Consider the following 18,090-nt stretch of genomic DNA (forward strand, 5'->3'; position numbering starts at 1 on the left):
TATCTCTGTCTGTATTAAACACTCTCTCACTGATAACACACCCCAATATCTCTGTCTGTATTAAACACTCCCTCACTGATAACACACCCCAATATCTCTCTCTGTATTAAACACTCCCTCACTGATAACACACCCCAATATCTCTGTCTGTATTAAACACTCCCTCACTGATACCACATTCCAATATCTCTCTCTGTATTAAACACTCCCTCACTGATAACACACCCCAATATCTCTGTCTGTATTAAACACTCCCTCACTGATAACACACCCCAATATCTCTGTCTGTATTAAACACTCCCTCACTGATAACACACCCCAATATCTCTCTCTGTATTAAACACTCTCTCACTGATAACACACCCCAATATCTCTCTCTGTATTAAACACTCCCTCACTGATAACACACCCCAATATCTCTCTCTGTATTAAACACTCCCTCACTGATAACACACCCCAATATCTCTCTCTGTATTAAACACCCCCTCACTGATAACACACCCCAATATCTCTCTCTGTATTAAACACTCTCTCACTGATAACACACCCCAATATCTCTGTCTGTATTAAACACTCCCTCACTGATAACACACCCCAATATCTCTGTCTGTATTAAACACTCTCTCACTGATAACACTCCCCAATATCTCTGTCTGTATTAAACACTCCCTCACTGATAACACACCCCAATATCTCTCTCTCTGTATTAAACACTCTCTCACTGATAACACACCCCAATATCTCTGTCTGTATTAAACACTCTCTCACTGATAACACACCCCAATATCTCTGTCTGTATTAAACACTCTCTCACTGATAACACACCCCAATATCTCTCTCTGTATTAAACACTCTCTCACTGATAACACACCCCAATATCTCTGTCTGTATTAAACACTCTCTCACTGATAACACTCCCCAATATCTCTGTCTGTATTAAACACTCTCTCACTGATAACACACCCAAATATCTCTCTCTGTATTAAACACTCTCTCACTGATAACACACCCCAATATCTCTGTCTGTATTAAACACTCCCTCACTGATAACACACCCGAATATCTCTCTCTCTGTATTAAACACTCCCTCACTGATAACACACCCCAATATCCCTCTCTGTATTAAACACTCTCTCACTGATAACACACCCCAATATCTCTGTCTGTATTAAACACTCCCTCACTGATAACACACCCCAATATCTCTCTCTGTATTAAACACTCCCTCACTGATAACACACCCCAATATCTCTGTCTGTATTAAACACTCTCTCACTGATAACACACCCCAATATCTCTCTCTGTATTAAAAACTCTCTCACTGATAACACACCCCAATATCTCTCTCTGTATTAAACACTCCCTCACTGATAACACACCCCAATATCTCTCTCTGTATTAAACACTCCCTCACTGATAACACACCCCAATATCTCTGTCTGTATTAAACACTCTCTCACTGATAACACACCCCAATATCTCTCTCTGTATTAAACACTCTCTCACTGATAACACACCCCAATATCTCTCTCTGTATTAAACACTCTCTCACTGATAACACACCTCAATATCTCTGTCTGTATTAAACACTCCCACACTGATAACACACCCCAATATCTCTCTCTGTATTAAACAATCTCTAACTGATAACACACCCCAATATCTCTCTCTGTATTAAACACTCCCTCACTGATAACACACCCCAATATCTCTGTCTGTATTAAACACTCCCTCACTGATAACACACCCCAATATCTCTCTCTGTATTAAACACTCCCTCACTGATAACAAACCCCAATATCTCTCTCTGTATTAAACACTCCCTCACTGATAACACACCCCAATATCTCTCTCTGTATTAAACACTCTCTCACTGATAACACACCCCAATATCTCACTCTGTATTAAACACTCCCTCACTGATCACACACCCCAATATCTCTCTCTCTGTATTAAAGACTCCCTCACTGATAACACCCCCCAATATCTCTGTCTGTATTAAACACTCTCTCACTGATAACACACCCCAATATCTCTCTCTGTATTAAACACTCCCTCACTGATCACACACCCCAATATCTCTCTCTCTGTATTAAAGACTCCCTCACTGATAACACTCCCCAATATCTCTGTCTGTATTAAACACTCTCTCACTGATAACACACCCCAATATCTCTCTCTGTATTAAACACTCTCTCACTGATAACACACCCCAATATCTCTCTCTGTATTAAACACTCTCTCACTGATAACACACCCCAATATCTCTCTCTTTTTATTAAACATTCTCTCACTGATAACACACCCCAATATCTCTGTCTGTATTAAACACTCCCTCACTGATAACACACCCCAATATCTCTCTCTGTATTAAACACTCTCTCACTGATAACACACCCCAATATCTCTCTCTGTATTAAACACTCCCTCACTGATAACACACCCCAATATCTCTGTCTGTATTAAACACTCCCTCACTGATAACACACCCCAATATCTCTGTCTGTATTAAACACTCCCTCACTGATAACACACCCCAATATCTCTCTCTGTATTAAACACTCCCTCACTGATAACACACCCCAATATCTCTCTCTGTATTAAACACTCTCTCACTGATAACACACCCCAATATCTCTGTCTGTATTGAACACTCCCTCACTGATAACACACCCCAATATCTCTGTCTGTATTAAACACTCTCTCACTGATAACACACCCCAATATCTCTGTCCGTATTAAACACTCCCTCACTGATAACACACCCCAATATCTCTGTCTGTATTAAACACTCTCTCACTGATAACACACCCCAATATCTCTCTCTGTATTAAACACTCTCTCACTGATAACACACCCCAACATCTCTGTCTGTATTAAACACTCCCTCACTGATAACACCCCCCAATATCTCTCTCTGTATTAAACACTCTCTCACTGATAACACACCCCAATATCTCTGTCTGTATTAAACACTCTCTCACTGATAACACACCCCAATATCTCTCCCTGTATTAAACACTCTCTCACTGATAACACACCCCAATATCTCTGTCTGTATTAAACACTCCCTCACTGATAACACACCCAAATATCTCTGTCTGTATTAAACACTCTCTCACTGATAACACACCCCTATATCTCTGTCTGTATTAAACACTCTCTCACTGATAACACACCCCAATATCTCTCTCTGTATTAAACACTCTCTCACTGATAACACACCCCAATATCTCTGTCTGTATTAAACACTCTCTCACTGATAACACACCCCAATATCTCTCTCTGTATTAAACACTCTCTCACTGCTAACACCCCCCAATATCTCTCTCTCTGTATTAAACACTCTCTCACTGATAACACACCCCAATATCTCTGTCTGTATTAAACACTCTCTCACTGATAACACACCCCAATATCTCTCTCTGTATTAAACACTCTCTCACTGATAACACACCCCAATATCTCTGTCTGTATTAAACACTCTCTCACTGATAACACACCCCAATATCTCTGTCTGTATTAAACACTCTCTCACTGATAACACACCCCAATATCTCTCTCTGTATTAAACAATCTCTCACTGATAACACACCCCAATATCTCTGTCTGTATTAAACACTCTCTCACTGATAAGACACCCCAATATCTCTCTCTGTATTAAACACTCCCTCACTGATAACACCCCCCAATATCTCTCTCTGTATTAAACACTCTCTCACTGATAACAAACCCCAATATCTCTGTCTGTATTAAACACTCTCTCACTGATAACACACCCCAATATCTCTCTCTGTATTAAACACTCCCTCACTGATAACACACCCCAATTTCTCTGTCTGTATTAAACACTCCCTCACTGATAACACACCCCAATATCTCTCTGTCTGTATTAAACACTCTCTCACTGATAACACACCCCAATATCTCTGTCTGTATTAAACACTCTCTCACTGATAACACACCCCAATATCTCTGTCTGTATTAAACACTCTCTCACTGATAACACACCCCAATATCTCTGTCTGTATTAAACACTCTCTCACTGATAACACACCCCAATATCTCTGTCTGTATTAAACACTCCCTCACTGATAACACACCCCAATATCTCTCTCTGTATTAAACACTCTCTCACTGATAACACACCCCAATATCTCTGTCTGTATTAAACACTCTCTCACTGATAACACACCCCAATATCTCTGTCTGTATTAAACACTCTCTCACTGATAACACACCCCAATATCTCTGTCTGTATTAAACACTCCCTCACTGATAACACACCCCAATATCTCTCTCTGTATTAAACACTCTCTCACTGATAACACACCCCAATATCTCTGTCTGTATTAAACACTCTCTCACTGATAACACACCCCAATATCTCTGTCTGTATTAAACACTCCCTCACTGATAACACACCCCAATATCTCTCTCTGTATTAAACACTCTCTCACTGATAACACACCCCAATATCTCTGTCTGTATTAAACACTCTCTCACTGATAACACACCCCAATATCTCTCTGTCTGTATTAAACACTCTCTCACTGATAACACACCCCAATATCTCTGTCTGTATTAAACACTCTCTCACTGATAACACACCCCAATATCTCTGTCTGTATTAAACACTCTCTCACTGATAACACACCCCAATATCTCTCTCTCTGTATTAAACACTCCCTCACTGATAACACACCCCAATATCTCTGTCTGTATTGAACACTCCCTCACTGATAACACACCCCAATATCTCTGTCTGTATTAAACACTCTCTCACTGATAACACACCCCAATATCTCTGTCCGTATTAAACACTCCCTCACTGATAACACACCCCAATATCTCTGTCTGTATTAAACACTCTCTCACTGATAACACACCCCAATATCTCTCTCTGTATTAAACACTCTCTCACTGATAACACACCCCAACATCTCTGTCTGTATTAAACACTCCCTCACTGATAACACCCCCCAATATCTCTCTCTGTATTAAACACTCTCTCACTGATAACACACCCCAATATCTCTGTCTGTATTAAACACTCTCTCACTGATAACACACCCCAATATCTCTCCCTGTATTAAACACTCTCTCACTGATAACACACCCCAATATCTCTGTCTGTATTAAACACTCCCTCACTGATAACACACCCAAATATCTCTGTCTGTATTAAACACTCTCTCACTGATAACACACCCCTATATCTCTGTCTGTATTAAACACTCTCTCACTGATAACACACCCCAATATCTCTCTCTGTATTAAACACTCTCTCACTGATAACACACCCCAATATCTCTGTCTGTATTAAACACTCTCTCACTGATAACACACCCCAATATCTCTCTCTGTATTAAACACTCTCTCACTGCTAACACCCCCCAATATCTCTCTCTCTGTATTAAACACTCTCTCACTGATAACACACCCCAATATCTCTGTCTGTATTAAACACTCTCTCACTGATAACACACCCCAATATCTCTCTCTGTATTAAACACTCTCTCACTGATAACACACCCCAATATCTCTGTCTGTATTAAACACTCTCTCACTGATAACACACCCCAATATCTCTGTCTGTATTAAACACTCTCTCACTGATAACACACCCCAATATCTCTCTCTGTATTAAACAATCTCTCACTGATAACACACCCCAATATCTCTGTCTGTATTAAACACTCTCTCACTGATAAGACACCCCAATATCTCTCTCTGTATTAAACACTCCCTCACTGATAACACCCCCCAATATCTCTCTCTGTATTAAACACTCTCTCACTGATAACAAACCCCAATATCTCTGTCTGTATTAAACACTCTCTCACTGATAACACACCCCAATATCTCTCTCTGTATTAAACACTCCCTCACTGATAACACACCCCAATTTCTCTGTCTGTATTAAACACTCCCTCACTGATAACACACCCCAATATCTCTCTGTCTGTATTAAACACTCTCTCACTGATAACACACCCCAATATCTCTGTCTGTATTAAACACTCTCTCACTGATAACACACCCCAATATCTCTGTCTGTATTAAACACTCTCTCACTGATAACACACCCCAATATCTCTGTCTGTATTAAACACTCTCTCACTGATAACACACCCCAATATCTCTGTCTGTATTAAACACTCCCTCACTGATAACACACCCCAATATCTCTCTCTGTATTAAACACTCTCTCACTGATAACACACCCCAATATCTCTGTCTGTATTAAACACTCTCTCACTGATAACACACCCCAATATCTCTGTCTGTATTAAACACTCTCTCACTGATAACACACCCCAATATCTCTGTCTGTATTAAACACTCCCTCACTGATAACACACCCCAATATCTCTCTCTGTATTAAACACTCTCTCACTGATAACACACCCCAATATCTCTGTCTGTATTAAACACTCTCTCACTGATAACACACCCCAATATCTCTGTCTGTATTAAACACTCCCTCACTGATAACACACCCCAATATCTCTCTCTGTATTAAACACTCTCTCACTGATAACACACCCCAATATCTCTGTCTGTATTAAACACTCTCTCACTGATAACACACCCCAATATCTCTCTGTCTGTATTAAACACTCTCTCACTGATAACACACCCCAATATCTCTGTCTGTATTAAACACTCTCTCACTGATAACACACCCCAATATCTCTGTCTGTATTAAACACTCTCTCACTGATAACACACCCCAATATCTCTCTCTCTGTATTAAACACTCCCTCACTGATAACACACCCCAATATCTCTCTCTGTATTAAACACTCCCTCACTGATAACACACCCCAATATCTCTCTGTCTGTATTAAACACTCTCTCACTGATAACACACCCCAATATCTCTGTCTGTATTAAACACTCTCTCACTGATAACACACCCCAATATCTCTGTCTGTATTAAACACTCTCTCACTGATAACACACCCCAATATCTCTGTCTGTATTAAACACTCTCTCACTGATAACACACCCCAATATCTCTCTCTCTGTATTAAACACTCCCTCACTGATAACACACCCCAATATCTCTCTCTGTATTAAACACTCCCTCACTGATAACACACCCCAATATCTCTCTGTCTGTATTAAACACTCTCTCACTGATAACACACCCCAATATCTCTGTCTGTATTAAACACTCTCTCACTGATAACACACCCCAATATCTCTGTCTGTATTAAACACTCCCTCACTGATAACACTCCCCAATATCTCTGTCTGTATTAAACACTCTCTCACTGATAACCCTCCCCAATATCTCTCTCTGTATTAAACACTCTCTCACTGATAACACACCCCAATATCTCTCTCTATATTAAACATTCTCTCACTGATAACACACCCCAATATCTCTGTCTGTATTAAACACTCTCTCACTGATAACACACCCCAATATCTCTGTCTGTATTAAACACTCACTCACTGATAACACACCCCAATATCTCTGTCTGTATTAAACACTCCCTCACTGATAACACACCCCAATATCTCTGTCTGTATTAAACACTCCCTCACTGATAACACTCCCCAATATCTCTGTCTGTATTAAACACTCTCTCACTGATAACACTCCCCAATATCTCTCTCTGTATTAAACACTCTCTCACTGATAACACACCCCAATATCTCTGTCTGTATTAAACACTCTCTCACTGATAACACCCCCCAATATCTCTGTCTGTATTAAACACTCTCTCACTGATAACACACCCCAATATCTCTCTCTCTGTATTAAACACTCGCTCACTGATAACACACCCCAATATCTCTCTCTGTATTAAACACTCTCTCACTGATAACACACCCCAATATCTCTGTCTGTATTAAACACTCCCTCACTGATAACACACCCCAATATCTCTGTCTGTATTAAACACTCTCTCACTGATAACACACCCCAATATCTCTCTCTCTGTATTAAACACTCCCTCACTGATAACACACCCCAATATCTCTGTCTGTATTAAACACTCCCTCATTGAAAACACACCCCAATATTTCTCTCTGTATTAAACACTCCCTCACTGATAACACTCCCCAATATCTCTGTCTGTATTAAACACTCTCTCAGTGATAACACACCCCAATATCTCTGTCTGTATTAAACACTCTCTCACTGATAACACACCCCAATATCTCTGTCTGTATTAAACACTCCCTCACTGATAACACACCCCAATATCTCTCTCTGTATTAAACACTCCCTCACTGATAACACACCCCAATATCTCTCTCTGTATTAAACACTCCCTCACTGATAACACACCCCAATATCTCTGTCTGTATTAAACACTCTCTCACTGATAACACACCCCAATATCTCTGTCTGTATTAAACACTCTCTCACTGATAACACACCCCAATATCTCTCTCTGTATTAAACAATCTCTCACTGATAACACACCCCAATATCTCTGTCTGTATTAAACACTCTCTCACTGATAAGACACCCTAATATCTCTCTCTGTATTAAACACTCCCTCACTGATAACACCCCCCAATATCTCTCTCTGTATTAAACACTCTCTCACTGATAACAAACCCCAATATCTCTGTCTGTATTAAACACTCTCTCACTGATAACACACCCCAATATCTCTCTCTGTATTAAACACTCCCTCACTGATAACACACCCCAATTTCTCTGTCTGTATTAAACACTCCCTCACTGATAACACACCCCAATATCTCTCTGTCTGTATTAAACACTCTCTCACTGATAACACACCCCAATATCTCTGTCTGTATTAAACACTCTCTCACTGATAACACACCCCAATATCTCTGTCTGTATTAAACACTCTCTCACTGATAACACACCCCAATATCTCTGTCTGTATTAAACACTCTCTCACTGATAACACACCCCAATATCTCTGTCTGTATTAAACACTCCCTCACTGATAACACACCCCAATATCTCTCTCTGTATTAAACACTCTCTCACTGATAACACACCCCAATATCTCTGTCTGTATTAAACACTCTCTCACTGATAACACACCCCAATATCTCTGTCTGTATTAAACACTCTCTCACTGATAACACACCCCAATATCTCTGTCTGTATTAAACACTCCCTCACTGATAACACACCCCAATATCTCTCTCTGTATTAAACACTCTCTCACTGATAACACACCCCAATATCTCTGTCTGTATTAAACACTCTCTCACTGATAACACACCCCAATATCTCTGTCTGTATTAAACACTCCCTCACTGATAACACACCCTAATATCTCTCTCTGTATTAAACACTCTCTCACTGATAACACACCCCAATATCTCTGTCTGTATTAAACACTCTCTCACTGATAACACACCCCAATATCTCTCTGTCTGTATTAAACACTCTCTCACTGATAACACACCCCAATATCTCTGTCTGTATTAAACACTCTCTCACTGATAACACACCCCAATATCTCTGTCTGGATTAAACACTCTCTCACTGATAACACACCCCAATATCTCTCTCTCTGTATTAAACACTCCCTCACTGATAACACACCCCAATATCTCTCTCTGTATTAAACACTCCCTCACTGATAACACACCCCAATATCTCTCTGTCTGTATTAAACACTCTCTCACTGATAACACACCCCAATATCTCTGTCTGTGTTAAACACTCTCTCACTGATAACACACCCCAATATCTCTGTCTGTATTAAACACTCTCTCACTGATAACACACCCCAATATCTCTGTCTGTATTAAACACTCTCTCACTGATAACACACCCCAATATCTCTCTCTCTGTATTAAACACTCCCTCACTGATAACACACCCCAATATCTCTCTCTGTATTAAACACTCCCTCACTGATAACACACCCCAATATCTCTCTGTCTGTATTAAACACTCTCTCACTGATAACACACCCCAATATCTCTGTCTGTATTAAACACTCTCTCACTGATAACACACCCCAATATCTCTGTCTGTATTAAACACTCCCTCACTGATAACACTCCCCAATATCTCTGTCTGTATTAAACACTCTCTCACTGATAACCCTCCCCAATATCTCTCTCTGTATTAAACACTCTCTCACTGATAACACACCCCAATATCTCTCTCTATATTAAACATTCTCTCACTGATAACACACCCCAATATCTCTGTCTGTATTAAACACTCTCTCACTGATAACACACCCCAATATCTCTGTCTGTATTAAACACTCACTCACTGATAACACACCCCAATATCTCTGTCTGTATTAAACACTCCCTCACTGATAACACACCCCAATATCTCTGTCTGTATTAAACACTCCCTCACTGATAACACTCCCCAATATCTCTGTCTGTATTAAACACTCTCTCACTGATAACACTCCCCAATATCTCTCTCTGTATTAAACACTCTCTCACTGATAACACACCCCAATATCTCTGTCTGTATTAAACACTCTCTCACTGATAACACCCCCCAATATCTCTGTCTGTATTAAACACTCTCTCACTGATAACACACCCCAATATCTCTCTCTCTGTATTAAACACTCGCTCACTGATAACACACCCCAATATCTCTCTCTGTATTAAACACTCTCTCACTGATAACACACCCCAATATCTCTGTCTGTATTAAACACTCCCTCACTGATAACACACCCCAATATCTCTGTCTGTATTAAACACTCTCTCACTGATAACACACCCCAATATCTCTCTCTCTGTATTAAACACTCCCTCACTGATAACACACCCCAATATCTCTGTCTGTATTAAACACTCCCTCATTGAAAACACACCCCAATATTTCTCTCTGTATTAAACACTCCCTCACTGATAACACTCCCCAATATCTCTGTCTGTATTAAACACTCTCTCAGTGATAACACACCCCAATATCTCTGTCTGTATTAAACACTCTCTCACTGATAACACACCCCAATATCTCTGTCTGTATTAAACACTCCCTCACTGATAACACACCCCAATATCTCTCTCTGTATTAAACACTCCCTCACTGATAACACACCCCAATATCTCTCTCTGTATTAAACACTCCCTCACTGATAACACACCCCAATATCTCTGTCTGTATTAAACAGTCCCTCACTGATAACACACCCCAATATCTCTCTCTGTATTAAACACTCCCTCACTGATAACACACCCCAATATCTCTCTCTGTATTAAACACTCCCTCACTGATAACACACCCCAATATCTCTGTCTGTATTAAACACTCCCTCACTGATAACACTCCCCAATATCTCTGTCTGTATTAAACACTCCCTCACTGATAACACACCCCAATATCTCTCTCTGTATTAAACACTCTCTCACTGATAACACACCCCAATATCTCTCTCTGTATTAAACACTCTCTCACTGATAACACACCCCAATATCTCTCTCTCTGTATTAAACACTCCCTCACTGATAACACTCCCCAATATCTCTGTCTGTATTAAACACTCCCTCACTGATAACACACCCCAATATCTCTCTCTGTATTAAACACTCTCTCACTGATAACACACCCCAATATTTCTCTCTGTATTAAACACTCCCTCACTGATAACACTCCCCAATATCTCTGTCTGTATTAAACACTCTCTCAGTGATAACACACCCCAATATCTCTGTCTGTATTAAACACTCTCTCACTGATAACACACCCCAATATCTCTGTCTGTATTAAACACTCCCTCACTGATAACACACCCCAATATCTCTCTCTGTATTAAACACTCCCTCACTGATAACACTCCCCAATATCTCTCTCTGTATTAAACACTCCCTCACTGATAACACACCCCAATATCTCTCTCTGTATTAAACACTCTCTCACTGATAACACTCCCCAATATCTCTCTCTGTATTAAACACTCCCTCACTGATAACACACCCCAATATCTCTCTCTGTATTAAACACTCCCTCACTGATAACACACCCCAATATCTCTGTCTGTATTAAACACTCCCTCACTGGTAACACACCCCAATATCTCTCTCTCTGTATTAAACACTCCCTCACTGATAACACACCCCAATATCTCTCTCTGTATTAAACACTCTCTCACTGATAACACACCCCAATATCTCTCTCTGTATTAAACATTCCCTCACTGATAACACACCCCAATATCTCTCTCTGTATTAAACACTCCCTCACTGATAGCACACCCCAATATCTCTGTCTGTATTAAACACTCCCTCACTGATAACACACCCCAATATCTCTGTCTGTATTAAACACTCTCTCACTGATAACACACCCCAATATCTCTCTCTCTGTATTAAACACTACCTCACTGATAACACACTCCAATATCTCTCTCTGTATTAAACACTCCCTCACTGATAACACACCCCAATATCTCTGTCTGTATTAAACACTCTCGCACTGATAACACACCCCAATATCTCTGTCTGTATTAAACACTCTCTCACTGATAACACACCCCAATATCTCTCTCTCTGTATTAAACACTCCCTCACTGATAACACACCCCAATATCTCTCTCTGTATTAAACACTCTCTCACTGATAACACACCCCAATATTTCTCTCTGTATTAAACACTCCCTCACTGATAACACTCCCCAATATCTCTGTCTGTATTAAACACTCTCTCAGTGATAACACACCCCAATATCTCTGTCTGTATTAAACACTCTCTCACTGATAACACACCCCAATATCTCTGTCTGTATTAAACACTCCCTCACTGATAACACACCCCAATATCTCTCTCTGTATTAAACACTCCCTCACTGATAACACTCCCCAATATCTCTCTCTGTATTAAACACTCCCTCACTGATAACACACCCCAATATCTCTCTCTGTATTAAACACTCTCTCACTGATAACACTCCCCAATATCTCTCTCTGTATTAAACACTCCCTCACTGATAACACACCCCAATATCTCTCTCTGTATTAAACACTCCCTCACTGATAACACACCCCAATATCTCTGTCTGTATTAAACACTCCCTCACTGGTAACACACCCCAATATCTCTCTCTCTGTATTAAACACTCCCTCACTGATAACACACCCCAATATCTCTCTCTGTATTAAACACTCTCTCACTGATAACACACCCCAATATCTCTCTCTGTATTAAACATTCCCTCACTGATAACACACCCCAATATCTCTCTCTGTATTAAACACTCCCTCACTGATAGCACACCCCAATATCTCTGTCTGTATTAAACACTCCCTCACTGATAACACACCCCAATATCTCTGTCTGTATTAAACACTCTCTCACTGATAACACACCCCAATATCTCTCTCTCTGTATTAAACACTACCTCACTGATAACACACTCCAATATCTCTCTCTGTATTAAACACTCCCTCACTGATAACACACCCCAATATCTCTGTCTGTATTAAACACTCTCGCACTGATAACACACCCCAATATCTCTGTCTGTATTAAACACTCTCTCACTGATAACACACCCCAATATCTCTCTCTCTGTATTAAACACTCCCTCACTGATAACACACCCCAATATCTCTCTCTGTATTAAACACTCCCTCACTGATAACACCCCCCAATATCTCTCTCTGTATTAAACACTCTCTCACTGATAACACACCCCAATATCTCTGTCTGCATTAAACACTCTCTCACTGATAACACACCCCAATATCTCTGTCTGTATTAAACACTCTCTCACTGATAACACACCCCAATATCTCTCTCTGTATTAAACACTCTCTCACTGATAACACACCCCAATATCTCTCTCTGTATTAAACACTCCCTCACTGATAACACACCCCAATATCTCTCTCTGTATTAAACACTCTCTCACTGATAACACACCCCAATATCTCTCTCTGTATTAAACACTCTCTCACTGATAACACACACCAATATCTCTCTCTGTATTAAACACTCCCTCACTGATAACACACCCCAATATCTCTCTCTGTATTAAACACTCCCTCACTGATAACACTCCCCAATATCTCTGTCTGTATTAAACACTCCCTCACTGATAACACACCCCAATATCTCTCTCTCTCTGTATTAAACACTCCCTCACTGATAACACACCCCAATATCTCCCTCTGTATTAAACACTCCCTCACTGATAACACACCCCAATATCTCTCTCTGTATTAAACACTCCCTCACTGATAACACACCCCAATATCTCTGTCTGTATTAAACACTCTCTCACTGATAACACTCCCCAATATCTCTCTCTGTATTAAACACTCTCTCACTGATAACACACCCCAATATCTCTCTCTCTGTATTAAACACTCCCTCACTGATAACACACCCCAATATCTCTCTCTGTATTAAACACTCTCTCACTGATAACACACCCCAATATCTCTCTCTGTATTAAACATTCCCTCACTGATAACACACCCCAATATCTCTCTCTGTATTAAACACTCCCTCACTGATAGCACACCCCAATATCTCTGTCTGTATTAAACACTCCCTCACTGATAACACACCCCAATATCTCTGTCTGTATTAAACACTCTCTCACTGATAACACACCCCAATATCTCTCTCTCTGTATTAAACACTACCTCACTGATAACACACCCCAATATCTCTCTCTGTATTAAACACTCCCTCACTGATAACACACCCCAATATCTCTGTCTGTATTAAACACTCTCGCACTGATAACACACCCCAATATCTCTGTCTGTATTAAACACTCTCTCACTGATAACACACCCCAATATCTCTCTCTCTGTATTAAACACTCCCTCACTGATAACACACCCCAATATCTCTCTCTGTATTAAACACTCCCTCACTGATAACACCCCCCAATATCTCTCTCTGTATTAAACACTCTCTCACTGATAACACACCCCAATATCTCTGTCTGCATTAAAAACTCTCTCACTGATAACACACCCCGATATCTCTGTCTGTATTAAACACTCTCTCACTGATAACACACCCCAATATCTCTCTCTGTATTAAACACTCTCTCACTGATAACACACCCCAATATCTCTCTCTGTATTAAACACTCCCTCACTGATAACACACCCCAATATCTCTCTCTGTATTAAACACTCTCTCACTGATAACACACCCCAATATCTCTCTCTGTATTAAACACTCTCTCACTGATAACACACCCCAATATCTCTCTCTGTATTAAACACTCCCTCACTGATAACACACCCCAATATCTCTCTCTGTATTAAACACTCCCTCACTGATAACACTCCCCAATATCTCTGTCTGTATTAAACACTCCCTCACTGATAACACACCCCAATATCTCTCTCTCTGTATTAAACACTCCCTCACTGATAACACACCCCAATATCTCCCTCTGTATTAAACACTCCCTCACTGATAACACACCCCAATATCTCTCTCTGTATTAAACACTCCCTCACTGATAACACACCCCAATATCTCTGTCTGTATTAAACACTCTCTCACTGATAACACTCCCCAATATCTCTCTCTGTATTAAACACTCTCTCACTGATAACACACCCCAATATCTCTGTCTGTATTAAACACTCTCTCACTGATAACACACCCCAATATCTCTCTCTGTATTAAACACTCCCTCACTGATAACACACCCCAATATCTCTCTCTGTATTAAACACTCTCTCACTGATAACACACCCCAATATCTCTCTCTGTATTAAACACTCCCTCACTGATAACACACCCCAATATCTCTGTCTGTATTAAACACTCTCTCACTGATAACACACCCCAATATCTCTCTTTCTGTATTAAACACTCTCTCACTGATAACACACCCCAATATCTCTCTCTGTATTAAACACTCTCTCACTGATAACACACCCCAATATCTCTCTCTCTGTATTAAACACTCCCTCACTGATAACACCCCCCAATATCTCTCTCTGTATTAAACACTCTCTCACTGATAACACACCCCAATATCTCTGTCTGTATTAAACACTCTCTCACTGATAACACACCCCAATATCTCTGTCTGTATTAAACACTCTCTCACTGATAACACTCCCCAATATCTCTGTCTGTATTAAACACTCTCTCACTGATAACACACCCCAATATCTCTCTCTGTATTAAACACTCTCTCACTGATAACACACCCCAATATCTCTCTCTGTATTAAACACTCCCTCACTGATAACACTCCCCAATATCTCTCTCTGTATTAAACACTCTCTCACTGATAACACACCCCAATATCTCTCTCTGTATTAAACACTCTCTCACTGATAACACACCCCAATATCTCTCTCTGTATTAAACACTCTCTCACTGATAACACACCCCAATATCTCTCTCTGTATTAAACACTCTCTCACTGATAACACACCCCAATATCTCTGTCTGTATTAAACACTCTCTCACTGATAACACTCCCCAATATCTCTCTCTGTATTAAACACTCTCTCACTGATAACACACCCCAATATCTCTCTCTGTATTAAACACTCCCTCACTGATAACACACCCCAATATCTCTGTCTGTATTAAACACTCCCTCACTGATAACACACCCCAAATACTCTGTCTGTATCAAACACTCTCTCACTGATAACACACCCCAATATCTCTGTCTGTATTAAACACTCTCTCACTGATAACACACCCCAATATCTCTCTCTCTGTATTAAACACTCTCTCACTGATAACACACCCCAATATCTCTCTCTGTATTAAACACTCTCTCACTGATAACACACCCCAATATCTCTGTCTGTATTAAACACTCTCTCACTGATAACACACCCCAATATCTCTGTCTGTATTAAACACTCTCTCACTGATAACACACCCCAATATCTCTCTCTCTGTATTAAACACTCTCTCACTGATAACACACCCCAATATCTCTGTCTGTATTAAACACTCTCTCACTGATAACACTCCCCAATATCTCTCTCTGTATTAAACACTCTCTCACTGATAACACACCCCAATATCTCTCTCTGTATTAAACACTCTCTCACTGATAACACACCCCAATATCTCTGTCTGTATTAAACACTCTCTCACTGATAACACTCCCCAATATCTCTCTCTGTATTAAACACTCTCTCACTGATAACACACCCCAAAATCTCTGTCTGTATTAAACACTCTCTCACTGATAACACTCCCCAATATCTCTGTCTGTATTAAACACTCCCTCACTGATAACACACCCCAATATCTCTCTCTCTATTAAACACTCTCTCACTGATAACACTCCCCAATATCTCTGTCTGTATTAAACACTCCCTCACTGATAACACACCCCAATATCTCTGTCTGTATTAAACACTCTCTCACTGATAACACTCCCCAATATCTCTGTCTGTATTAAACACTCCCTCACTGATAACACACCCCAATATCTCTCTCTGTATTAAACACTCTCTCACTGATAACACACCCCAATATCTCTGTCTGTATTAAACACTCTCTCACTGATAACACTCCCCAATATCTCTCTCTGTATTAAACACTCTCTCACTGATAACACACCCCAATATCTCTGTCTGTATTAAACACTCTCTCACTGATAACACTCCCCAATATCTCTGTCTGTATTAAACACTCCCTCACTGATAACACACCCCAATATCTCTCTCTCTATTAAACACTCTCTCACTGATAACACACCCCAATATCTCTCTCTCTGTTAAAAACTCTCTCACTGATAACACACCCCAATATCTCTCTCTCTATTAACCACTCTCTCACTGATAACACACCCCAATATCCCTGTCTCTGTATTAAACACTCTCTCACTGATAACACACCCCAATATCTCTCTCTCTGGTATTAAACACTCCCTCACTGATAACACACCCCAATATCTCTCTCTGTATTAAACACTCTCTCACTGATAACACACCCCAATATCTCTGTCTGTATTAAACACTCCCTCACTGATAACACACCCCAATATCTCTGTCTGTATTAAACACTCTCTCACTGATAACACACCCCAATATCTCTGTCTGTATTAAACACTCCCTCACTGATAACACACCCCAATATCTCTCTCTGTATTAAACACTCTCTCACTGATAACACACCCCAATATCTCTCTCTGT

Source organism: Scyliorhinus torazame, unplaced genomic scaffold, assembly GCF_047496885.1.
Source record: "Scyliorhinus torazame isolate Kashiwa2021f unplaced genomic scaffold, sScyTor2.1 scaffold_401, whole genome shotgun sequence".
Lineage (NCBI taxonomy): Eukaryota > Metazoa > Chordata > Chondrichthyes > Carcharhiniformes > Scyliorhinidae > Scyliorhinus > Scyliorhinus torazame.